General features: G+C 33.9%; 1 protein-coding gene across 2 annotated transcripts in view; it reads right to left on the reverse strand.

The window, feature by feature from the left end:
* Positions 1-26,890, reverse strand: part of LOC111047475 (insulin receptor) — a 203,590-nt gene that overhangs the window by 156,134 nt on the left and 20,566 nt on the right. For both annotated transcript variants that reach the window (XM_039437651.1, XM_039437652.1), the window contains exon 2: positions 3,048-3,140. The gene's annotated coding sequence lies outside the window, so the exon portion shown is untranslated. The remainder of the gene's footprint in view (positions 1-3,047; positions 3,141-26,890) is intronic.

The raw sequence follows: 26,890 nt of genomic DNA on the forward strand, positions 1-26,890 counted from the left end.
TACCGTTCAATATCGAATTCGAATGTTACTCGATCTAGAATAGCAGGAAGATCCAACAATTTTTATGGACTTGGGAAAAATGTAATTTTTAGAGAAGTCAAGATAAACTTATTCAGCTCACAACAGGAACACTGAATCATATGTGCATGAAAAAGGAAAAACGCTCAATCTACTGTACTGTTACAACACGAATAAACACCAACCAAAACTGCAACATTGTTGAGAAAAATATAACCAGATTACTCAATATAGTTTTGATGATGGATCGATCAAATTCTTTCTAATCTATAGTACAAAGAATAAAATTAATGTGAGATAACAGACTGTAGAATTATTGTGATTGATCACAAAAATATCAGACTACAGTATTATAACTCATGTTCTACGACAGGAGAGAGAAAAACTATAAAATGAGTATAACATGATGACATTCGTTACAGTGGAATGTATAAATTATTATCATGCTTTCATCGATACTTTATAAGAAATGATGCACTATTCTGCTTACTGTTAAGTTCTTCTTCAAGACTAAATGTTAGTTCCATAGTTCAATTTGATCCTTCAATTAGTAGATCTACGAGAGAAGCCCAAGACACAATTTCCATCAAATGAAGTGGTTTCAAAGTGAATATCAAATTTCATCTGTCCCAAGGGATTGAAATATTCTCAATAAATGAAAATTTTTGCAATACTTGATACATATTAGTTACTATTCCTGGTATAAAAGTCCTACGGGACCAACGAAATTATGTGTCCATTGGTAGTTTTGATAGGAAATAATTCAATGCAGCTCACGTATTGAACAACCTCATTGAACAATGATAAAAATTGAACCACGCAATCCCTCTTTCACCTCAATTTCCATTTGTTATTTTGTAATATATTATATCACTTATAAATGAAGCATTTCAACACCCACATTATTATTTGTTTACTGTTCAGAGTGATAGGAAGAAACTAGTCAACACTAATAGTTGCATAATATAGTTTTATAGTACCCTCTATACTGGTAACAAAAACTATCCGTAAATGCGGGTGTAGTCTCCTTATTCTAGCATGATAGATTTGCAGCAAATGCATCCAGGAAATTACGGGAATTGCATCAGTGTTTGTACCTTTTAGAAATACCAACTATAACTCACACGATAAGCTCTACAGGGTCACGCAGCTTTTATTGGTATTATATACTAGTGCAATGGGCGTTCACCTACACTACAAACTAATATAATTGTAAGTTATAGTGTTGCAATTATACTGCACCGGATTTAAGCTATCCTATCCTTGATAATCGTGTAAACATTAACAACTGACGCCGTAAGCGGTTGGAATCACATCGATACCCCAGTGACATGAAATACAGACAACATAGGATGCTGAACACTACAAAGCACTTTAAATCTGAATGAGCTCTGTGGACTACAACGACACATCATAGCTCAGCTTGAATGTGGATTATTGGAAAATTATGAGTAGAATTGGCTTCCAGTGACTAATCCTCTATAAGTAGCCAACAGGAGAGACATATCGTTCAGTTAAATTTATATCGTTGTTATTGTGTGTGACATCCATTGCTTGATTGCCACATCAATAATATGCATCTAAATATATATTGGTTTATCTAAGCTCATGGGCTACTTTGTTTCTCTCTTTCTTTGTTTCTCTTTAATGAATAGCGTATTTTGAAGTAAGTTTATGTCTATAATAATCTTATGTACCTACACCCACAAAAATCAAGCCAACTTCGCTCGCAATAACGATCTCCACAGGTATAATACTCGCAACTCATCATTGATATCAGTTGCTGCACATAGGAGAAACTTGTTTGAAAAGTTACCTCAGTAGAACCATTATTATTTACTACCAATACACTCCCAGAAAGTCTGAGAAATTTAGAGGGTTATTGAAAATGCAATTAATTGATGAGGCATGCTACTCTATTGACGAATCAGTTGCTGTACATAGGCCAACCTTGTTTGAAAAGTCCGCATAGTAGGACCATAGGACAAAAGGTCTTTAATACACTCCCACAGGATCTGAGAAACATTACCGATCCGAGAAAGTTAGATGGCTGTTGAAAAAGCAATTAATTGATGAGGCATGCTACTCTATTGATGGAATTTTTGCAGCGGTAAATGATAAATGTTTCCATATTTGTTTCCTAATTTTTCCGTGACTTTATTGCTATTTGACCGGATGCTATTATAAATTGAATTGAATCATGAAATTACGAAAATTTCTTCAAATTGAATCCGAAGATCAATAATTAGATTAATAGTAATCATTATCTAGTTTATAAGAGTGCCATAATTATATAGTAATAGTAATTTTAAAATTTGATTGGATATTATTTTCAAAATATGTTTATTCGGCCATGAACAGTACTTTGATTTGATGGTGGAAGAGTTCAACTCCCAATATACACATCATTTCATACATATTTAAGGATTTTACAGTACTTCACTGTCTTCCTTCTTTCAACCAAGTCCTCTATCCTTGTCTTTATTTATTCTTTATTGGTTCATACAATAAGTAAATCATCAAAATTATAAGATAAAAAATAAGATAACCTTGTGCTAATCCTCTCTCAAATTTAGATAAGGTTACACATAGTCCGAAATAGGATGTCCTCCCATTCACCATCTCTCAAATTCCTCATTACTATATCCTCATCCACTTCATCCCTTCAAAACCTTCTTGGTCCTCCGCCCCAGTATCATTCTTAATAGTATAACAATATAATAAATTGATGATATCCTCATTCATTGAAAATTTCTTCGATGAATAAGAATATTCAAAGAAAAAGCTCCGGTATTGGCTAAAGCTGCGTTTACAGCAAAGTTATTAACATTTTGTTAATTACTTAATCCTTATAGATTCCATTAGATTAAACATAACTTATCATACACAAAATGAACATATGTGTTTATCAAGTTCAGTTCAATCTAATAGAATCTATAAGGATTAAGTTATTTTGGTGTAAACCCAGCTTAATGCTTTCAATATGAAAAACTGTTATGTATGAAAATAATCAATAATCGAAGACTTACAGAGGTTGCATGAGTTGCCTATCAGTCCCCTGCTGTTCTCAGCGCAGAAACACGTTCAACACCATGTGACCCAGCGCACCATTCTGCTGCTTTCTGGAAAGAAACATTCAAATGGAATTCATTAGAGTGACAGATAATGTCAATACTAGATATATATCATACTAGGAGTTGTGTGTCTCTTTGGAGAATTGAATAACATACATGGTAAATTACTTAGCCTAATTATGAATCCAGCTGTCTTTGTGGGACGGAGGTCATATTATATTCAAAGGAAGGAGGCCATATTATATTCAAACCTGATGTTCTATTTCATCCGTTTATCTGACCTGTGAAAAATGAATAAATATTGTGGATATGCAATGTCACATAATTGAAGAATTCAGAAATTTCTATTTATAAACATTAACATAATTTTGTTAAACGTTCAACCTAAGCTTTCCCACATTGAATGTAAATAACCAGGGGTCAAAGCACTGATAGGTCTCTAAAATGTATATTTTAATCCATAGCACTGACTAAAGTACTGAGTATTTTAGATGAACTCATGCAATCTCGTACAGTGAACTAAACGGTTCCCATTGTGCTTGAATATGAACATGTCTATAGTCATTCACAATTCACAATGCACCCTGCTGATCGAAATTACTTGTCAAATTCATACTCCATTAACATTGTAACGACATTGCTTTGCCAGTGTGTCAGTAATAGTTCAGCGTTCAGAAACAATGTTCGCCCTCTTCTTGAACAATCACTAGAGAGATTTTCAAATTCTAAATTCGAATCCTGAAGTTCCACATTCTTCCAATAATTAACAATTCCGATTGAAATTGTCGATTTGAAATCGTGTTTGATAATGAAAATATGACGGCGTATGACAAACTGACGAAGTCTTTTGTATAGTGCAAGCCTTAGGCCTACATACACAGCTTATGATTTCATAGAGTGGACACTATGATTGCATTGTGCAAAATTATGATTTAAATGTATATTGTAAACAAAATGGCCGAAAAGGGTGACCTCAACTCAAAATATAGCACATTACAAATGAAATCATAGGCCTACCACATAATTTTCATTTTTGGTCATTTATTACCATTTGTTAGGACTGATCCTTTATTTTTCCATGCATTGTCATGTGACATCTATTTCACTCCGCTGCAATAAGCTTCAGCCTGCAACAATTATCAATGAAATTTCTTTCAATAGTTATTTGTTCAATTGAATCAATCATCTGTTCAGACCATGTTCAAGCTCCCATCGTTTCCATTCATACTTTCAAGGCTGACAATATCTACTGTGCATGGAGTTTATGTCTTCATTATCGCAATCTGTATTCCAGAGCCAGAATACTGTGATGGACGTTCGGAAATTCTGTATTGATACGGAAAGCGATTTAGTGCTGAGTCACCTCCGTTCCACGCGATTTCCACCTGGCATTTTAGCATTCTGTTAACACACTGTTACATGACGTGACTCAGACTTGGAGCACGTGGCCCATTATCGCGAATAATCAAACTCCAGAGCTCTTCTCTCTGTTCTCCAGAACTGTTATGAAATGCCCAGAACTGTTACTCATCCTATTCTCTTCCTATTTTATAAAATAAATAATCTTACTTATAACACTTTGTATCTGACTCCTATTTGCGGACAAAGTCCAGTAACATACTGTACTTTTTGTGAGTAGTATCTTGTTCACTTGTAACTTGTCGTGCTATACTTTTGTTAATATTTTGTATGAATTTCGGGTGAATAAAAATTTGATTTGATTTGATTTTGATTATTTCGATAACATCACACCCTCTTCATCTATCTCCTTTTCTTCTTAATACTTCACGTTCTAACAATCCTTCCCTCCTCTTTCATTCTCCTTTTCTGCCCAAATCAATGGTAACTCCAGAAATCAGTTATTAATTATCGATATCAGTTAATGTGCTGATTTCTATCAAGTCCAAATTAGTCTGAATTCATAAGTACCGTAACATTGAACCAACCTATCAATAAGAATAATTGAAATCATTTGCAAATCTTTATCACTTACTAGCTGGCCAGGCGAACTTCGTACCGCCAAATAATTAATACATTTGGTGCTCTACGACTCAAGTTTAGACGTCGTTCGCACCGCGACATTATTATTAGAATTGAAATGTTGTGAATCAGTAGAAAGAAAATAGAAAACAGATCTACCGACGGCTGTTGGATGACGCAATGATTATAACAGTTGATTTTTATTTCTGTGTGTGGCAAGCTCACAAATATTATCCTTAAGGATTACAACATGTAAACTTCGAAGGACCGTAGGAAATAGTCCTGAAGTCGGATCATAAATTTTATTGGCCATAAACCTGCTCCTGAACCTAAAAAACACAACTAAGAAAAAATCATCAAATTCGGTGCGCACAGAAAAAAGGTTATTGAACGTCAAAATTTGAGGCTCGATTTTTATTTATATAGATTGGTCAAGATTAGGAGATTGTAAGTAATAGATCGTTTCCAAATTCAATATTGTTATTGACATTAAGTGTATTGGAATTGATATCGCTCGAGATTCTACCACTTTCGAAAGCTCTTTAATATTAGTCCAAGAACAGCTCACAGAATTGGATCCTGATTATGATTTGAATTCCGAGTATTATTTATACAAATTATCTATGGATGGAAAAGGTTGAATGTATAACGTAGTGATATTGTAATCATCTTAAATGTATCACAAATTCAAGATTATTTATTGAGCTATTCATCGAGCTGTCTATTTAGTCTATTCCATTATTTATACAGATTTTATTTGGTTTTAGCAGAATGAATGTAATGTAGTGTAATATTTCAAAATAGCTCGTACATGAGAGAATAACAGGACGTCATCCAGAGCAAAAAGTTTGGCATTTGAAATTAGGTGTTAGCGGTACAGTGTCATTCCGTTTCCAATTCACTTTAGCCCACATTTTTATCCACAGTTGATTGACCGATATCGGCATCAGCTTTTAGCACTTGCCAAGCGATGCCCCAATCTGTTTTTGCATGTCAATTATATTATCTTGCAAATAACCTGACCATTCACAGTAAAGAACCGTCCTAAAATTTACAACTTGCATCCCGAGATCCCATAACGCTTTTGATGTTTACGGCTCGGAAACCTGTTTGCAAGATGAAACAGCTGTCAAGCTTGCAGGGGTCGACTATGGTCAGATCCACTTTTAAACTGTCAGCATTTCTTATAGATGATATCAACGCTTTCCGTTCAACCAATGCTGTCAAAAGTGTAGAGATCCACTAGCCACCTAGCTGGTTTGCATAGATGACTCCTGCTTGCAACTCACAGGCGAACTGCTCCAGGTATTTTATTCACAGACTGTGCTCTTGAATCAACACTGCATCATCGCCAGCAAGTGCCAGCTGATTTATATTATAGGATATGAACGAATTCACTAGAATTTATTTCGTAGACCATAATAATACTCGTATGAATTTCCTCTAATAGATCTCTACTGAAATTTGGTAATAAAATTAACTGTCAAAATTGACTGAAAGTGGGAGCTAATACTGGAGGAAACGTATAGTTAAGATTGTTTCTTCTATGCTAATACCTATTGAAGATTTATTTGAGGAGTTAACTATAAATCCAATTTGTGAAGTTTTCTAAGGAGAAGGTCGTCATAAAGGTAATAATAGTATTAAAGCATTTATTCCAAGGAACAAAATACAATGTCCTCAAGATTTATTTGAGGAGTTAACTATAAATAAAATTTGTAAAGTTTCCTAAAGAGAACGTCGTCATAAAGGTAATAATAGTATTAAAGCATTTATTCCAAGGAACAAAATACAATGTTACTATCGACTAAATGTAATCTCATCCTGAGTGATTAATTAATCATTCATCATCCAGGATTCAGATGAACTCACTGAATGACAAGTAATGATGATATTGTCTAAACATAAGGATTTCTCGTCCCTATTTTCACACTACTGTGACTAAATGACTCGATGATGATTTGGTAATATTTTAAATTGACAAACAAGTCAATAAATCCTCATAAATCACGTTTATCTGTGTTTACTTTAATGCACCTGAAAAAGATCCGACGAGAACATTTTATCAGTTCTCTCAATCATTACATCAACATTGAAAGGGTTTCATAGTCGATACATGGAGCCGAATATGAATACTGAAATTGTCCCTCGTTTCCTTACTTCCGAACAAGCTCGTTAATAAAAACAAATCAAACATGATTAGATGTTTCTCATATTTGAAAAATTCTTATAGGTTTGATTTATCCATATTTTTAAATTTATTCAGTGCAGATATAGACTGATAGCCTCTCTATAGTTGTATGGTAGAGAGCCTTGTGATTGGCTAAGTCCGTTTTTAAGGTGATTGTAAACTGAATGTAATTATTGAGCATGTGATATGACTTCAACTAATGAATGGATCAACAACAATCATCAACATACTGCAATGGAAACTGTGGTTCATGGGTTAAACAGAGTTACACATTCATAAATTATTATCCCCCACTCTTGAAAAAACAGGAAGGAAATACGACTAATAATTCATAGTAGTTCTCAAACTTGTCTCTCCAAGCAAAATGGAAAATTTCCTTCAAACTTTCTCAGCTCAACTTTATAATCTTCCAACCACAGAACTGAACTTAGTTTTCAACAATATTAAGGGAGGAAGACAGTAAAATTCAATTCATTATGAAATTACACGGATATGAACAAACCAAAACTACGCAACTCACGGTTTTTTAGAGCTTCAGCGTGTATTGTCTTATTCCCATCATTGCCGCAGTTTCAATCTCGTAACTCTCTGTTTGTTGCTGTAGCATAGCCGAAATTTCCATGCTATAAAATTGTGGCCTTGGATCTCCGAGAGGAAATGTGTTTTTACTACTACCATAACTCGCAGAGTAATTTTTCTTCTGTTGTTGCTTGGCTCATGTTATTCTTATCCTAGGGAATAGTGGGAATAATGAATAACACCCAAATTCGTCTATGGTAATTTAAAAATGAAACGCCTGACCGCTAATCAAAATCTCCACGACTTTCAATCTCCACGTTCCTCTCTTTGTTGTACCCTTTCCACATTTTATCTTCGTTGCTAATTCTCTTCCATTCATCATAAAAAGAAATAATCTTGAATCTCAGTCCTAGATCTTGGTTCTACCAACTCATAATCCTAGGTGGGAATCGATGTGCGTAGTAATTTTAATGTATTTTCCAAGCTGCGTCATAATCAGGTTATTTTCATGATTGTAGAAGCAAATTTTCTGAGATTTCAAGGAGATTTCTCAAGAACTTTCCATGATGAGGTCACCTACTTGAAAAAATCCGTTCACTTTCTTGATTCTGGAACTCGGATCAAAAAATACTTTGATTTAATGAGCTTCCATGATTATGTTTTGGAGAATTGATGAAGAACAAAGGTAGATTTTTCAGATATTGAAAAAAGGCTTGATACTCATTACAAAAATTGATACATGCAGTTTACAGTCAATTCAGGAATAAATTCTGAAGCTCATGAAACAGGCCCGGCATACGAAAGATGCATCATAACCAGTGAAGAACTGACCACACAAGAGATTATTTCAAATCTTCCGACGTATGTACACAATCACAGTCCTTTTCTCCTCCATGCATTAATGAGAGTGAATACCCTGCATTCATATGCGATTTTCTACTCATGCTTTTCATCTCCCAACCTCCTCCACACCTTTTTTCGCTATCACTACTCCAGTGAGTCTCTCTCTCATCTACCTCTTCCCTTATTCATGTATACATCCCTCTCGTCTCCTACTTTAAATATCCAAGCTCCTTTCAGCATTTCTCCTTAATTATCCCGCGCCACTCATAAGGCATAGGCACTTTCAACTCAATCCTTCCTTCGTCGAAGCCTTATTTACCTAATCCCTCCTTTATTCCTCTTCTCCGTCCTTGCAATTCTTCTTAGCACTCTTCATAATTACGTCAGCGTCCCTTCTTTGTTGACTTTGTTCCTCAATACCTTGTATTCCACCTAGCTTTTCTCCGGTTCGTAATTTCCTCAAATCCTACTCTCCTACTCATTCTACCTCTTTATCACTCACAACAATCAGGTCAAGATTCTCTTTCTCCCATCTCTTCTCTCTAATCACATTCGATGTAAATCTCCATGGGTTTAAAATGTTGTTCAAGCTGAGACTCCAGCTACCTCCACTTCACATCACCCTCCAACATACTCCAAGAATTACATTACTTCACATGTTGCGCTACTTGAATGATCTGACGTGGGTTTATCCCCGTTTAGTCGTCAGGTGAAGGGTGAAGTAGGGTATCTAAGAAAAGCAAAGTACTCTGTCAGTCAGGAATAGCAACGTTTCAGGCACAACAATCACTACAGACTACTCGAATAATTCAAGGAATAGTTTATCCTCTTTAAGCAGTGCAACTAAGAAACCTATAGCTCTAGGATAGTATTGTTCAAATTGATTGCAATCAGAGCTACGAATTCTGTTTGTTTAGAATAGTGTTGTCCCAGTCAAATGGAATCAGTATCCACGGAGTATCAGTATCAAGTCCCGAAGAGACTCAAGTGACGGAAGAGTAGAGTGGAACGTTTCAATTTGTACGGCGAAGAGCTAACCAATTTATGGGCTAGCGCCATAAAGACCTCTTCTCTCAAATCCCTTGGAAGTTTACAGTTTACACCCTTCTGAACTGAACTTGAAGATGCGTTTGAACAGCGACAAGGGTGCTTGGTCTTACTGATAAACCATTTTGAATCTCTAAAACGTTCAAACAATACAAACTACAGTAGAATTGCAGCTGCATTCATCAACAGTAGTAACCAGTAAAAGGCAGTAGTCCCAGCAAACTTGGGACAGGAGTTCAAGTTAAGACAGAAGTTTAACACTTCACCCCTTCCGTAGTATCAAGAATTTGATTATGGACTTCACGTTGTGTGCGCTGTGACAAATTTATGATTTCATTAGACAAGATTGGATTGAGTTGATTCTTTATTTGACATTATCATTAATTTATCATTAAAGTTGATAAAATGGAGAAAGTAGCCCTAATGAGTTGAATCTACAATACTCATTCATAAACTAACCTGTATGAGGAGTGAGAAGTATTCCTAACAAACATGTGAAATCTGAAATCAATTTTTAATGATAATCCAAATTTATTGGATTCTAATAGGAGGCTTGAGGCGATACTCTAAAGGTGCGTACAGATATACGCACTGCGAACATGAGCAATTCACTTTTAATCAGCTGACTATATCTGTATTTTTACAGAAACGGTAAGATACAGATATAAAAAGCTTGGCATCAGCTGATTAAAAGTGAATTGCTCATGCTCGCGGCGCGTATATCTGTACGCACCTTAAGAAGATTCTTGAGAACGTTCTTAGCTAATCGGAACGTTCATTGCTATTCAAGCACATCATCCCTAGCTAATTCTTATGAATAAATTCACTTTTTGGTATTCAACAATAATTGTTATTTAAACATGTGTTGCTTTGCCTAGCTGACTAGCTAATTGATCATAGAAACCAATCACACCAAAAATTTAAGTTATCACTATAATCGTCCTGATTACGATTTAGTGATTACTAGTGGTTACTAAATCGTGCTTGGCTGAGAAGGTTCTTAATTATCGTTAATGAATAGTTCTCTGAGAATCGACAAGAGCACATTTCTACTTGGAGCAATCAATAATTGAAGTCTTTTGAAGGTGGAAAGAAAGTGATGTGTTACAATTTCGAGGGGTGTATGGTGTTGGAGGCAATGGGTGATAGAAAATGATAGGATTAGAGAAAATGGATGAGATTTGAAGAGAAGGAAGTTGCAGGTAAGAAAGGAACTAGAGAAATGGGGTGTATCAGAGAGAATAGATGTTGAGAAATTCGAGGGAATGAGTAGAATGTGAGAGGAATTTAATGAGGGAGGGTCGAGGCAAAGTGGAAGTAGAAGAGAACAGTCCGTTTCAGACGACTAATAGCAGAGTGACCGGCTGAATGACGATAGTTATTATCCGAAAGTGAAGTGTTCATTCAAGAATCAATTTTCGTCTCACTGTATTGCTCCCTAACCTGTGATCAGCTGGTAGTTTGATCTCCACCTCCACGAAATATTGCCATCAAATATGATGTACTTAGATGATGAATAGCTTCAGGCGATACCAAAATTTGAGAGGGATGACCAGTTGGATGAATTTTATAACCGTCGAAAAATATTCTACCTGTTCCTAATATATTGGTTCAATACAGGCCCTAAATTTCTGTAGATGCATAATCATCAACAACCATAATCCTATTCAAAACCTTCTATAGTATTTATAAAGGTACACTTCTATTATTCATCTACACACATCCGCAACAAAAATAAATTGTATAGGTTGGAAAAGACGACAAGAATGTAATATGGCTAATATATCAGGAATACCGCTGTGCCTGACCAATCTAGGAGAGTGCATTTTGAGAGAGAGAGGGTCTTATAGCAATATTTTGTGCTCCCTATTCCTGGAGTCTCAACTAGATTCGTTAGCTTATTAAATTTGGTATTTTTTAAGGTCCACAGTGTGATGATATCGAAATATTCTCTACCACCCACAAAACGTTGAAAAATTAAAATTCAACATTGAATAAATAACCTATCTAACAACATCTTCAGGTCAATGTATTCTGAGGAAGCTTAATTTATATTTTTTGTTAATAATTGTACCAACCAGATCACAAAGAGTTTCAACTCAATTCGTGACATGGTATATTCTATTCCAACACTGTAATAAGACTAAACACTTCTCACGAAAAATATGAATCATTGAATACCTTCAACATCGGATTCTATCCTTATTTCAAGAATCAATAATTCAACATTGAATAAATAACCTATTTAACATCTTCGGGTTGAATGTATTCTAAGGAAGACAAATTTATATTATTTTGTTAATAATTGTGTCACACAGAGTTTAAACTCAATTCGTTACATGGTATATTTTTTCTATGCAGTAGAACAACACTGTGATAAGACTGAACACTACTCACGAAAAATATGAATCATTGAATACCCTCAACATCCGATTCTATCCTTATTTATTTATCAATTAGTGGAAAGTGACTGCACTAGTGCTACTCAACAACAAGTAGATATGATATTCGAAATGAGTGAAGCATAAACTCACACTCATGACTTTCACCAATTATACAATTGGCTAGGCTACAAGAGCATTACCCTCACCTGAACACTTTGAAACTGTAAAGATCCATTGTAGGTCAGGTCAGAATACGGTAGGTCAGTATACTATATAGTCGAGAAATCTAGATTGCTTGTCTTATGCTGAACTAATCTAATTTTTCATCATCGTATCACATAATAGTATTCATCGTATGGTATCACATAATATTATTATTATTATTATCATTATTATTATTATTCTGTAACTCTGTTATTTTATATAATTTGTTTTCAATAATTTTGTTATACACACAAACGTCACGATATAAAGTATAATTTATCTCATCCAAACAAATTCATGTTATTGAGTCTTGATGTTGAAAAATCCATCTCCATTGATAAATAATTGTGGGAGAAAATCAATTAGGTAATCAAATAATAATTAAATCAAAAAGAAACATAACCTACTTTTTTGGACCTGTTAATCATTATCAAAATTTGGAAATGGAATAGTTTTGGGCCAAGCCTGTTGTTCCTTCTCAATCATATTCATATGATTTGTGATTGTTTCCACGAATAAATAAATAGGGAAGATTCTATGGTAACATTCAATAATGGAAGAGCGCTGTGACAATATAATTAACTTTTGATAGACTGATTCTGGAACATCATGTAAGGTTCGAATTCCGCCAAGCTAAAGCACAGAATACAAATATAGCATATTATAGAATATTATAGCAAATATAGCAAATCATAGAAGTTTTCTCTGGCTAAAGCATTCAAGATCTTGGTTCAACTCATAACTTACGATCAAATAAAAGTAGGCATCAACTATCAATGGAAATAAAAAAGTATAAACTTTTCATAACAAAATATCACCATGTATTTACGTGAACATCATGATTACAATATTTCCAATCGGAAAAGTAGCCTCATGGAATTGTACCTATTGATCATTGATTCCACTATGGTTAGCTCACACCATGGATATTCTCAGTGTATGAACATACATATAAATATCATACTGTTGTTGCATATTATACATATCTAACAGAAGCAGAAATAACAGTGATATTCTAAAAGCCTCCAATTTTCCCATTTTCAAATGGTAGGGTAACAGAGGTTAAGCTTTGTTACAGAGCCACACATAAACCATTTCAACAGTTTCATTACGAACTCCCTCTGAGCTCCTGTTTAGCAAATTGGAGTTGCAATAGCAGCTCTGAATGTTCAGCTTGACTAGTAACATGGGATAGTTACTCCTCTCTCATCCACCAAAATAAAGTTTCAATAGGTTTCACTTCCATGTATAATAATTTCCATTTTAATTCTCAGCTACAACTGAGACCTGTCGATTGGCTTTCAGTAGTGCGGTGGTGAATTCTAAATTTGATTTTACAGAAGCACTTATCAAGATTTGGTTGTGTAATTTCTCATAGAAAATGTCGTTCATCATGAAAAACTGTTAGTAATCACTGTTAGAGAGATCTCACTGTCAACAGAATAAGAAATAACATTTCTCGGAGTAGTATAGACAGTTTTTTAGTAATTTTTATTATAATCAGTAATTTTAGTATAGCAACTTCAATCACAATTGCAATTTTCCGGAGAACAACGTATGGCTGTGATGGGACAAAAAATTGCAAAACAATATTTGTTTTTCTGCTGAGTAGTGAAAACGTCACGGTCAACAGCTTGGAAAAGGGAAAATTTCGAAAGAGAGGAAAATCATGAAACCATCAGAACCAGAGATTGAAAAGTTGTCATCTAGAAAGATGAATGGCTTGTGTGCACTATGATATCAGAGAGAATGGATCCATGTTCCTGATAGAAAATAGCGTGGAGAAGGTGGTGGGAGAATTCCTGGTGGTAAAAAATTGTTCCGGAGAAAGCCTCATCGGAGGGAAAAAGACTGCATAAGAATAAATGACAGTAGATGAAGAAAAACGGTAATGTCGCTCTCCAATGATTCAGGATCTTATCATTTCTCAATTCAAGATATTGTGAAAATCTCTGATGTACAAATTCGATAAAATATTAAAAGCCCCCAACTAACAATATAGATGTATTTTGTTCTTTCGCTCGTTTATCACTGTCGTTGATGATTCCAATCATTGTCTGTGCTAATAGTTCTATTCCATTTCCAAATCATAAATTTATTTCTCCTATCAGGCAGGATCTAAAGATACGTCATCAATATCATACCAAAGATTGAGTTTTAGAAATAGGTAGTATCAAATTGAATTTAATTAAACCCAATTAATTAAAATTGCAATAAAAAGCTATATTCAATACTGGAAATAATAATAGCAATTCAATAACCTGAACCTGAGAAATATTTTTTGTAGAGTATACAAAATTCATTGAATCAACTGCCATCTACCGGACACATGAAAAACTACGTTCAACTACGTTCAACAACTCTTCCACCAATCACAAGCGACTAGCTTCGTTCTAGCACACGCCCTTCAATCCTATTGGAAGATTGCAATCACCATCGCCCATTTTGTGAGTGTGAGTTGGCAATTCGAACCGAAGGGGAGAGTCTCAGTTTCTCACGTTCATTCAGTGCAGCTTATCATTAATTACGACATAACCAAGAAAATTATGTTTAATTATGTTTCAACTGTAAAAAAGTTGGTTAGATGGTTCAGTTTTTGCTTTCAAAGGGCAATATGCTGGTGTTATTATCTGGAATATATCATAGATATAATTTGGGATAAACTGAAATCTGTGATGAAGTGGATGTGACCAACCAAAAATGATAATACTAAAATTGAGCAAATGTTGAATGTTGTTCAATTAAGCGAAAAAATGCTCCCTCCAATCAGTATATTTTTTTAACAAAACGAATTATGATTTTTTTAACAGCTTAATCTTTGTTAGAATTGGCTCTAGTGGATGGGACACTGATAGTAAACTGCCAAAATAGTTTTGAGAAAGTGGCAAAATGCTGATCATGTAAGTTGAAAAAAATCAACAAAATTTATCTGAACCACGGGATAGAGTGATAAAATAACATCCGTGAGTGGTGTTAGCAATGTGTGAAGCAAAACGTGTTTAAATAGAATAAGGAAAACATAATGAAAACATTTGAATCAGTTTTCAATGGATTGACCTCTTGTCTCATTGGGAAGAACACAAATCAGGCTACTGAATACAGGCAATTGAGTTGCCAAACTTCGAAATTAACATGATTCTTTCAGCCGTTAGAGTCTTAGTTCACCTGAGTTATTTTGTGAACCTGCTTCGAACTTTCACAATGATAATAGAAATACAGTAATATCAACAAATTCAAAAAGATGAGACGACAACAATAAATCAAATTGAATGCTCTTCAGTAATACATTTTCTTAGTAGTATTGATGGTGATGTTCTGAAATCTCTCCATAATAAGAAAACAAGGATATTGTCAGTTTTTTTAGTGAAATTTGACAATATCCTGTTTTCTTATTACAATAAATTTTCTTGTAGAAAACTTTTAATATTAAACTACCAACTGAATATAATCTACTAATACATTATCAGCCAGGGTATCAGCACTCACATCAAGGAGGTAAATTACTTTATACTGTGCTTCAAAGTAAAGTGTATCATATATTTTTCATTTAACATATACAAACCTGGTTAGAAATGTTACGGGTTAGGGGTGTCACATAGGCAACAACTGAGTCTCCTGAATAAGGGCTGCAATAAAATTTGTTTGATGATTCCTCTCATGAAGATCATCCTGTTAATCTTACTGACAGCTATGAAGTATGAGTACAGCGAAATGCTTTCAGAATTCAGAAGTGATGAATGACCGAATTGCACAAGCTAATAATGGAAACTGAAAGATATATGTAGATTCATGAGACAACTTACGTTCATCTGGTGCCGTCACAATCATATTAAAGCAAAACGCATCACACAAACTGGGTATTACTGAATATTTTCAAGAATACGGAAAATGATATCTTCTTTTTATGCGATTTACATCACCACAAAACCGTTTTGTGAATCAAATAGGTATTTTATCACTCGATATTGACGTCTTTCATGATGTTGAATTATGTTAAATATTGCGCTACTTTCATAAAAATAAGCATATTATGTAAAAATCAATAAACTGGCGTGGTATTTCACAAGGGTCTGTAATTTACAGTACCTTAAAACTAATCATAAAATTAATCGAATAAACAGATATTTTTGTATTTGATTAATGTTTTATTCAGAAAATCAATTTCAACTTTCAAATCTATTTAATTTAATATGTTCTTTGGAACTAAATTGTCATCTAATGCGTCATAATGAAATACGATACCTTTCTAGGGTTAACTCACGATGTATATCACATGTTATGGATGAGTTAACATTACGTTTCAGGAGAAACAAAAATATCAATACAGTAAATTTCTGACCAGAAAAATCTCAATGATTTCGCTAATCCGATTCGATACTCCTCATATAAAAGCCTGGAATATTAAATTTGATATTCCTGTGAGACAATACTTTGGTGGACTAAAAAGGCATTATATGATAATCATGAAATTGATAACAGAATTTATTCAAAAACTCATTCCACAATTTAGAAGAGTTATTTTCTATTTTTTAGTCAGCAGGAAAACGTTGGTTTTATTGTATGTGATTCACAACCCACACATTAATAACAAATACGCAAAATGAATAGAATTCTCTACATAACCGAAATACGAGTATTCTCCATCAATGAAGAGGAATTTAATGAACAAAATTCGGAATAAGGAATGAAATTTTTAAAAAAGAACTGAGCATTTTCGGCGAACACTAAAATTGGATGAATCGTATCAAACTATCAATAAATCAATCATTCATAAATTTTCCTCCATCAGAGGGCACCAAAACAATCCAATCTTTCGTTTAAATGTTTTTAGGATATATAATATTTATATCTAAAATCGTTTAGCTATGCACTATCTTTTACTACAGTAAATGGAAATGAAACTACGTAGTTGGATTTGGAAATCATAAAATAACTTTTATGAGTCCTTCGACCACGGAGAGATATTCTCCCACTCACACACTCTCCATCACACTCACATTCTCCAATAGCTCTCTCTCTCTCCCACTTACTATTTCCACTTTACTTTTAAAACTTCCTTCTCTCATCTCTCACTCTGCATCTCTATTCCCAGGTTGAAGAGTGTTTGGGAAGGTTGACTGTTTATGTTGATAATTCGATCTTTCAGTGAAGGGCATGTGGGTTGGTTTCACTTCTAATACAGCACGTGGAATAAGGAAACACTGACGACATTTTGACAAAAACGGTAAACGAAATGTGTTAGAAGAATGATGTGGACCAGAAATGGAAATCTGAAAATAATTTGGATTTTCGTTGATATAATTATTATTTAAAAATAATCATTTTGGATATCGTACAAAAACATTCACATTCTGCAAAAATGATGTATCTAAAAAGATTAATTCTGATTTATGAAATCGCTTATCGGTGTTCAGCAGATGTTAAAACTACCAACTAGCTTTCATAGAGGATTTATCATGGATCGAGTCCCTAGAATCCAAAAGGAGCTGGTGTTAGCGAGTACTTATTTGATCTAATTTTTACAGAAAAGTTATCAAGTGATCTCGCTTGTGTCGCAGCCAGCAATACTTTCTATGATAAATTATTGCTCAAGAGAATTGATCGAAATAAAAACGAAATGTCGAATGACAATGGATCAATGGAATCATCAACATGATGGGGAGCATATCCCAAAAACGACGAAATCGAAGAAACATATAATAATTTATTTATAGATAGAATATATTATATATTTTTCTTCAATTATAAAATCTATTTATGGTTTTTCATAATCCTATAATATAATTCATAGTTCTCGACTTCCAATGTGATCTGTTTCTCAGCAATTGACTTTCAAATTAAATTACATGCTATGAGAAAGGTTAGAGCTCAGAAGGTCTCCAGAGCTTAAACCATCATGATATCACATGAGCTAAAAACACTACTTTCAATTAATTTGAAGGATATAAGAAAGGTCGGTTAGTGCTTCGAAAGTCTCCAGAGAATAGAGCTCCATGATATTCACATGAGCTGAAAACACTCCCTTCAAAAAACTGAAGAATAATTTGATAGTCCTAACGGCGTTATCTACTCTTTTATTTCGGTTGAAGTTGAGTGACACTGAACAAATTCCTCCTGTTCCATTCTCTTCAAATTCCATCTCTCTTCTCTCCTTTATTATCTCTTTCTACGCTCTCTTCCCCTTTCCCCTTCCATCTCCCTAGCAGGATTTGCTCAATTTGTTTCCACCTCACTACAAACGTTGCAAAATGTGCAGCTTACTCGGTCGAGGGTGCATATTAGATGTGAGAGCTGTGAACCGTAATCATCCAGTTAAAACTGATGGCTTTATGGAATCAAGTTTCAGCAGCGGTGCTGAAATTATAACAAGGATGGAAGGATCAACCATATCTTCATAGCCCAGGACCAGGGTTCAGTGCTCTCGTAAATTAATTAAACAGCAACTGGGCGATAAGTATCCCTTTTTTGTGAAAAACCTTCGAATGGTCAAAATTTACAAATTTTTGTGTCAACATAAATAAACGGAACTACAATAGTCCCGTTTTCATCTACGAGGGTCATTTTTTTCAACCTCCGATCACATATCATAAGGCACAGACAAGTGGTAGGAGAATGATTTTCACAACTTGTCATCCCCACCAAACGCCATGTGATCGGAGAGATCGGCCAGATCGTTAATAATATTGTTGTTGAGCTCTAGATCCAAAAAACATGGCCGCCTCACTTGAGTCTGCCACCAAGGGCTAGTCGCGATTCGTTTTTACAAGCAAGATACAATTTTGTTCAACATTAATCTAACGAATTCAAGCAAACGCAGGAGACAATTATTATGTTGAAGAAAATAAACGTGAATGCAAGTAAATTTTGGTGTAAAAATTATTCATCTATATAATCTATTTGTGTATTACTTATGGCCAATGAGGAGATGAAAAAAACCCTTGTAGAATTATTAACAATCAATAAATTATTGTGTTATTTCAAAAACATGATAACGAAAATGGTGTTTGCAAATCACAAATGTCAAATATGAGCAATATTATTCAGAGCGAGTTCAAAAAGTGATTATAAAACTACAGAGTTTATTGGAATCTCCAAAACAAATGTGCTTGACATCAGAAGTTCGCAAAAAGTAGAAAAACTCGAGAGTTTCGGACGCCTGATAAAAATGTCAAGTGGTATCTAGGAAGATAAAAATGCAATTTGCTTGTGCAATTTATGTGTTCATGAGCTTACTGCTCTCGGAACAAATTTGAGAATTGTTTTTGAATGTCAAAGCAGGAATCTTACTAATAAATAAGGAGCCCGTTTTGAAACTCGTAGGAATGACGAGGCAACACTGCAGAGAAAGCATATTTAACGCAAAAATATGACGATTCTTACAAACTTTATAATAATTCTCATCAGCTAATTGAATCATGAAGCACTTGAACCATTACTTGGAATAGATTACAATTTTAACTCATAGTTTTCGCAAAAAAGCGTACAGTCTTCCATCATAATTAAAAGCCACGTTCACTTTGAATCTTGAAAGTGGACTAGAATTGAAATAATATGTTTCTACATTTAATTTCGAGTTGAACATTATTTAAAAATCTGGTGTGGTGCAGTCACACAACTTTCCTTGCCGTTATGAAAATTTATCACCTGACGTTAGTGTTCACGCGCATCACAAGTCTACTATTCAAAGATCTGAGTCAGCTGATGACAGGACAATAACGCTGGAGACACAAGAGGTCTGCTATCTCTTCATAGTGAATGATTTAATAGAATCAACAGTTTGCGATTGAATAATCACATTTTCTCGAATTTCCAGCTTATTTCAATCTTGGGTGAAAATATGACTGAACATATTAATTGAAGAGATTTTCATGCTCAATCTTTTCCACTTGATTTTTTTTGTTTCAGTTGTATCTGAAGCCTGATAATTGGGAATCTAAAATCAAACTTTGAATAGATGAGGCGGAGTTCCTGAATTTTTTACAGATATGGGACTAGTGGCAGTTGATAGAGCTCATCAATGACTATTAGGTATAAATTTGATCAAATTCGTTGGAGCCGTTTTCGAGAGAAAACGTCTTTGACAACATTTTCGCCATTTTAGCCGCCATCTTGAATTGCATTAGATCGAAATTGTTCGTGTCGGATCCTTTTATTGTAAGGACCTTAAGTTCCAAATTTCAAGTCATTCCGTTTATTGGGAGAAGAGATATCGTGTACACAGACGCACATACACTCAAAAACCACAGACTGATACCCAAAAACCACTTTTTTTGGACTCAGGGGACCTTGAAATCTATAGAAATTCAGAAATTGGGATACCTTAATTTTTTCGGGAAGCAATACTCTCCTTACCTATGGTAATATGGCAAGATAAGTAAAAAATGATTCTATGTTAGAACTTGAAAATTTTAGAGGTGAATGAGATTGAATTGACCTGATAATTCTTTCCATTGTGGTGCTTTTATTAGTATTCAGTATGAGTCGGTTACTGTTATAATACAATAATAATCCTTGTTCTTGAACAAACTTTAAATTTCACTCTCACGTTTCGATTCCGGGTTCAATAGTATTCATAGATGTAAAAGTTGATTGAACTAATGAACTCGTTTGATGTCTCTGAAATTGTATTATTTTGCAATTTCCTCCACTTCTCACCTTCTCAGTAATTTATTGCTCTATAAGACCTCACAAAACGCAGTTTTTTTGAGCGTGGGTAATATGAAGGATGCTGAAGAGATCATTACAAGCATTTACCACACATTTCTTGATCCAAATGGTGGAGAGTCGAGATTCTGCCAAAAAATCGTCTCGCTGGACTCCGATTTTCGTCTGCAATTTCTGGGGACCTCGTAAACAAGCCAATCATTATGCGAATTCCAAAAAAGTTGATTTCGCTATCGGCTGTTTTAAGAACCTTGACTTTGATGAAAATACTACACGTCTGAATTTTAAAATACCGGTTTTCGCGAATGGGCTATTATGGGCTCCAGATAATGTACATCCATTGCAACCCGAGTGAATTCCTCTGTCAAAATAATAGTCATTACTTAGTTTTTTTTCTCATTAGATGATCAAGAGGTGATTAACTGGGAAATTCTTACGTCAGGTATTTTTTTGTCAAAAATCAAATGGATTCCATGAAATAATTTGAAGACTCCTCTGGTTGTTTATCATTCTTATTGATTTTGAATTCGATAGAACTATTAAAATTTTCATTTTTATAGAAATTATCCCAATTTTGAAACATTCATTTAATTCTAGAATGCTCAAGTCGTTCTTGACGTCATTCTAGTAGATTCTTGAAGCTGTCTATCTGGAATTTCCAGACAACGTCATCAATTCTTGAGAGAAGTCTTGAGAGAATAGTCTTGAAAGACAAATTCATCAAGTCTTGAGAGAAGTACTTGAGAGAATAGAAGGCTTATTCGGCTTTATTGACTACGTTCACAATATTTTCATGAGTCAATATCCTACTTAGGAATTATGTTTGAGATACAGATGTAAATAAATGAGATATAATGAGTTTGAGGATGATTAAGTTATGTAAGAAAACACAAAACAAGTCTTGAATGCTCCAATAGCGAGAGAGCATTGAACTTTCTTGGCTAGTTGATTCATACTTTGTGGTTGGAGAGAGTGTCTGAAAGTGAATGTTTGGCTCTCAGATGGGATCACACGCTCAATGTAGATCGTAGCATACAGGTTCACACATTCAATGCAGACCATACCACACATGTGAACCTGTGCAGTCGATAAATGGTGAGAAATCATTATTTACATCCATTTTTTATGTTACATGTGACATTCACTGAAGTGAAAACCACTCCACACTCTTCATTCTTTAACACTGCGTTACCATTTTGCACGGCTGTGAAGAAAACACACACACAACTTCTTGGGGTAGTAAATTATAAAAATTGAAAAACTCGCCATTATTTTATATTGAAGACTTTATTGATTTTCTATTCTTTGATGTTCTTAAACAAGGGGATTTTGAAGTATAGACACGAAAAATATGAGTAGAACATGGAAAGACCTAGTTTTAAAATTGGTTTCAGCTAATTCAATGATTTCTGAGTTTCTGAGAAGTATTCTATCAAAATGAGTGACCAACCTTTTGCAATTTTTTTTATTATGACCAATTGTATTATTTTATTATCTTTATTTTTATAATGTGCAATATTGTTGTGATGTACTCTACTTTTCATAATTTCTGATTATGTGTAATTCAATCAATTGGAAGAATAAATGAATTTATTATTATTATTAGAATTTCATTCTATTATTATTATTATTAAATGAATTTTAGAAATTCGATACCCTGATTTATGATGGAATAAAGGCTTCTAATTATTGTGAAATATTTTAAAGATTTTCATCCATGCATCTCTATGTAATAAAATAGCTAGTCACTATTAAGCAGCATCATAAGTAATATATCACGGGAAAACTACTCACTACATATTTCCACACAGTTATATAAATAACGATGACTGCATAGGAAAACTAACGTATAACGGACTTCGAGGATCGTGATTCGAGAATAATTGTGTAAACGTTACCTTTATATGAGGCAGTATAAATTATTACTTGGACCATTGATATCCATTTCATACTCCGGAATTCTGAACTTAACAGCCTATCATTTAACTGCAAGTAGTTACCTGGCATTTTCAACCATGCGGTGAAGCGGTAATAGTAATGGGCACTGCATGAAAATTATAGACCCAACATGAAGATTACACCTTTGAGTAAGAGGGATTAGTGGGCTAGGTCAAGTATACGATAAAAATAACTACGACATATCAAGCTCCACATTCTGCAACTTCCATCTCTCTGGTGGAGCTAGGTTGAAAAATGAATGCATAGTAGAGAGTCACCTGGAATGCAGCAGTAGTTGTAAAGCTTAGTGATTCAGAACAAGTCCATTATCAATCATGATTATTTCTCTTTGTCCAGAACAAGGAAATTAATCATGTGAATACCAATCTTTCAACAGTAGAGTGGCTGGAGCAAAATCATCAATGAATTCAGTCAATAGTATACGCCGTATAGCTTCCATTCAAACTTTATTGAAAATTCCATGAATGTTTGAGCTTTGAATGTTTGCTCTCAGTTTTTGCTTCAATGTCCATTCATTGATGAATTCGATTTGATTATTCGATTAAAGTTTGAGTTTCATCAGAATTATCCATCTATATTGGCAACAATAGGTATAATTTAATCTGATTAAATTAGATAATTTTTCTTCTTGCTGGTGATGCCTAGATTTTATATTTTATTTCAATTTTATTCAATTATATGTATGAGTAATTATGTTTATTCATTCAATTATATTTTTAATGATATGTCATATTATAAAGAGTTTGTAATATGTCTTGAATATTCTAATTGGCAATAAATGAAAATGAAATGAAAAATTGAAATTGATTGCTCTAGTTCAACAACACAAATTATATCAATCACAATAATATACATATACCAGATGATATCGAGGCAAGCAGAAAGTGAATTAGCCTATAACATTGAAATATATAACAATAAAACTTGAATAATCAATGAATCGTAAAGAATATGCGTTTTATCAATAATTTATATTTGAGGAAAAATTTATTATTTTCCACTACTCACGCCAACTATATGAGATTCTCCATTGTATCCGTACCACGCACATTATATAACTTCAAAATTTAATAAATTCTCTGAATAATTGCCATGATTTAATTTCTTCCAAACTTACATTTCCAACTCCGCTAATGGAGCCATTTCCCCTTTCACATCTTTGAAAGAACACTGCTCAAAGATCAAATCATAAATAAATGTTGGAAGTGCATGTTTCATGACAGAATAACGATCAATAAAATGTTTATGGCCAGCGTACGCCACTGATTCCACTTGTGTGGGCGCATTGACAATAATCGCATTAACACCATAACAACAAGAGGAGCGCAAAACACTCTTCAACTCCCTCTGGCACTAAAGTGACATTCACAGCAAACTGTCGGCATTGGCTGAATGGGAAGCATTGATGTAATACACAGTAAGTGTGAGACAATTTTGAGTGAATCTTACCGATGTAGGTCAGGTTCACAGCTCCAGGAACAAGGTCACCAAAATAAATCCTTAAAGCGCATGTTGACACACGTTCAGTAAATTACACGTGGACAACAATATTGCAGATGACGTTGCAGCAATAACGCTGTCAAATAATGTTGACAAAGGCAGTCATGTTTCGTGTTATGTACATGTACATTACAAATAACATGTTAATGACGTTGAAGTGATTCTATTTCCAATTGGGAAACTGGGCTTTGTTGGAGTATGACCTAATCGTTTCATATTGGTTTGGATTATGAACTTGTTCAAGCGTGGAATTGAGAAGGGTTGCAATTGAAATTATTGCAAGTTAGTAGCTTCAAGTGGGAAACGACAATGTTAACGATTCAGTTAATATTCAGTTACAGTTATGATACAACTAATAATGAAACCATTGCTTCCAACTGCAAATATTGCTTGCAAAAGAGTCAAATCACTTGGATAAATATTGATGGTAACACAAGAATACTACTTTCACAAAATACATTGCGGTTAAGTGCCAACGGAAGCGCATTGTGAAATACTTGGGAAAATTTAAGAGTAAGTATGTAAGAATGTAACTTCATTTACCTACTGTACTTCATATTATAGAGGTACATTTTCTTGTTACAGACGTCATTGAATTTGTTCATTGCTTTTCAAAGATAGGCCTGTTCTAAATTTTATTATTGCTAGTTCAATACCGGCAATACCAGAATATTATTCTGAAATATTACAGCAGAACATTATTAATTGTAGCTGAAGAATATTGCCGGCAATAGTGAACATTGCACGCAAGAGAAAGCATTACTTGTGAAACAGCAAAATTTCAAAGTAAATCAAAGCATTTCTTGCAATAAACAACATTGTTAGCAACCAAGAACATTTTATTCTTGCAATAGAAAGAGAAAAACTCATCACAGGCAGATTCATGTTATAATGTGATGGAAATTATGTTATAATGTTATGGAAATTATGTTATAAGTATATTTTATAATTACTTTCGTATAGTTATCTAACTGAAAGAAGTTGGAAGTAGAAGAGATTTACTAGGATGCATTTTGAAGGAAAGGTCAAGGATGTGAAAATTGCTCTTCAAGGAGCATTCTTCACCAACAAAAGGTCAAGGGCAGGAGAAAAGAACAAAATTAATTGTATTTGTGCATCAAAGAGGAAAAGTTCTGGACTCATAAAATGCATCAATACATCACCGTTCCCAGGAAATTGGTGACTTTCGACTAAGTAAATTATGAAGGTGTTATTAAGCATGTCCTTCCAAATAATGTACGCTATTGTTCTTCAATAGATATATCGCAAAAACTTTACCGGAGCTCGAACAAGTTCTTATAAGTGAAAATAATTATCACTTTAAATGTTAGTTTGAGTTATATTCAACACTTGAGCTATAACGAAACTTTTCACTGAAGAGTTATAGGAGGACCGTATATGAAAGCGATAAGCAGTTTCAAGCAAGCGTTATTTGCCTCGAAGCATAGCTGGGATTGCTTTCCCTTATTTTCTGTTGCTAGGCTGTTAGCGAATATTGTTGTTAGCTGTTAGTGAATATTGGCTGAGAATGTTCATTCTGAAATTTATAATTATTCACTGAGAATGTTCATTTTTAAATTTATAATCATTCAATCATCAATAATTATTCAAAGATACAGGACCGTAATAGTCACTTCAGGATTGGGTTGCATAATTATGTACCAATAGTGTGACTATTTTTCAATATAATTGATTTGATAACATATATAATATGAAATATTAAAAAGGATTAAGAGAGGATAATAGTTATTTGTGCAACTAGTGCGCAAAGTGACAGTTTGCTGCACCGAAAGAAACGTTTCCGCACGAGCCGTAGGCGAGGGCGGAATGGTTTCTTGAGTGCAGCAGAGGAACTTTGCTCATATATTTCACATTAAATTTTTCCTACAGTTACCATTGAATATGAGAAGTGGTTGATTATGTGTAAAATGATGGCTTAAATCCATTAAAATGTTTGTCTGTACAGTTTTGTTATTGATAAAAACTTTATTTTATTTTAAACTTGATAATCCAATTGAAAATTAATAATCGATAATTTATTCAAATCGGTAATTGAATTGATTCAATTGATTTGAAAAATTGAATAATTTCGAGTAAATCTTAATTTCTAAATAATTTTTCAACCAATCAATTTATGAATGAAAAAAATATTATTTGAAATAATGAATAATTAATAATATTCAAAATGTATAATTTAATGAGTTCTCCTTTTTAATTATTTGAACATCAGAAAAAATATAGATAGAACAAATTCGCATTCAAAATACACGCCAACAATGTCAACAGCTGATTGGGATGGCTGCAAGATAATACTCAAAGTATGAGTAAGCAAAGTGATACTTTGCGCACTAGAGCGGAAAAAAGATTCTTTGCGTTCTGTAATCTGTGCAGGAATGGTCACTTCTCAAGGTAACTGTAGGAAAAAATATTGTTATTTTTAATTATGTGTTGACATTGATATATTATAAAGATAAAACCGAAATGGCACTCACTCACTGACTGACTGA

The sequence above is a fragment of the Nilaparvata lugens genome, chromosome 11 (assembly GCF_014356525.2).
Source record: "Nilaparvata lugens isolate BPH chromosome 11, ASM1435652v1, whole genome shotgun sequence".
Lineage (NCBI taxonomy): Eukaryota > Metazoa > Arthropoda > Insecta > Hemiptera > Delphacidae > Nilaparvata > Nilaparvata lugens.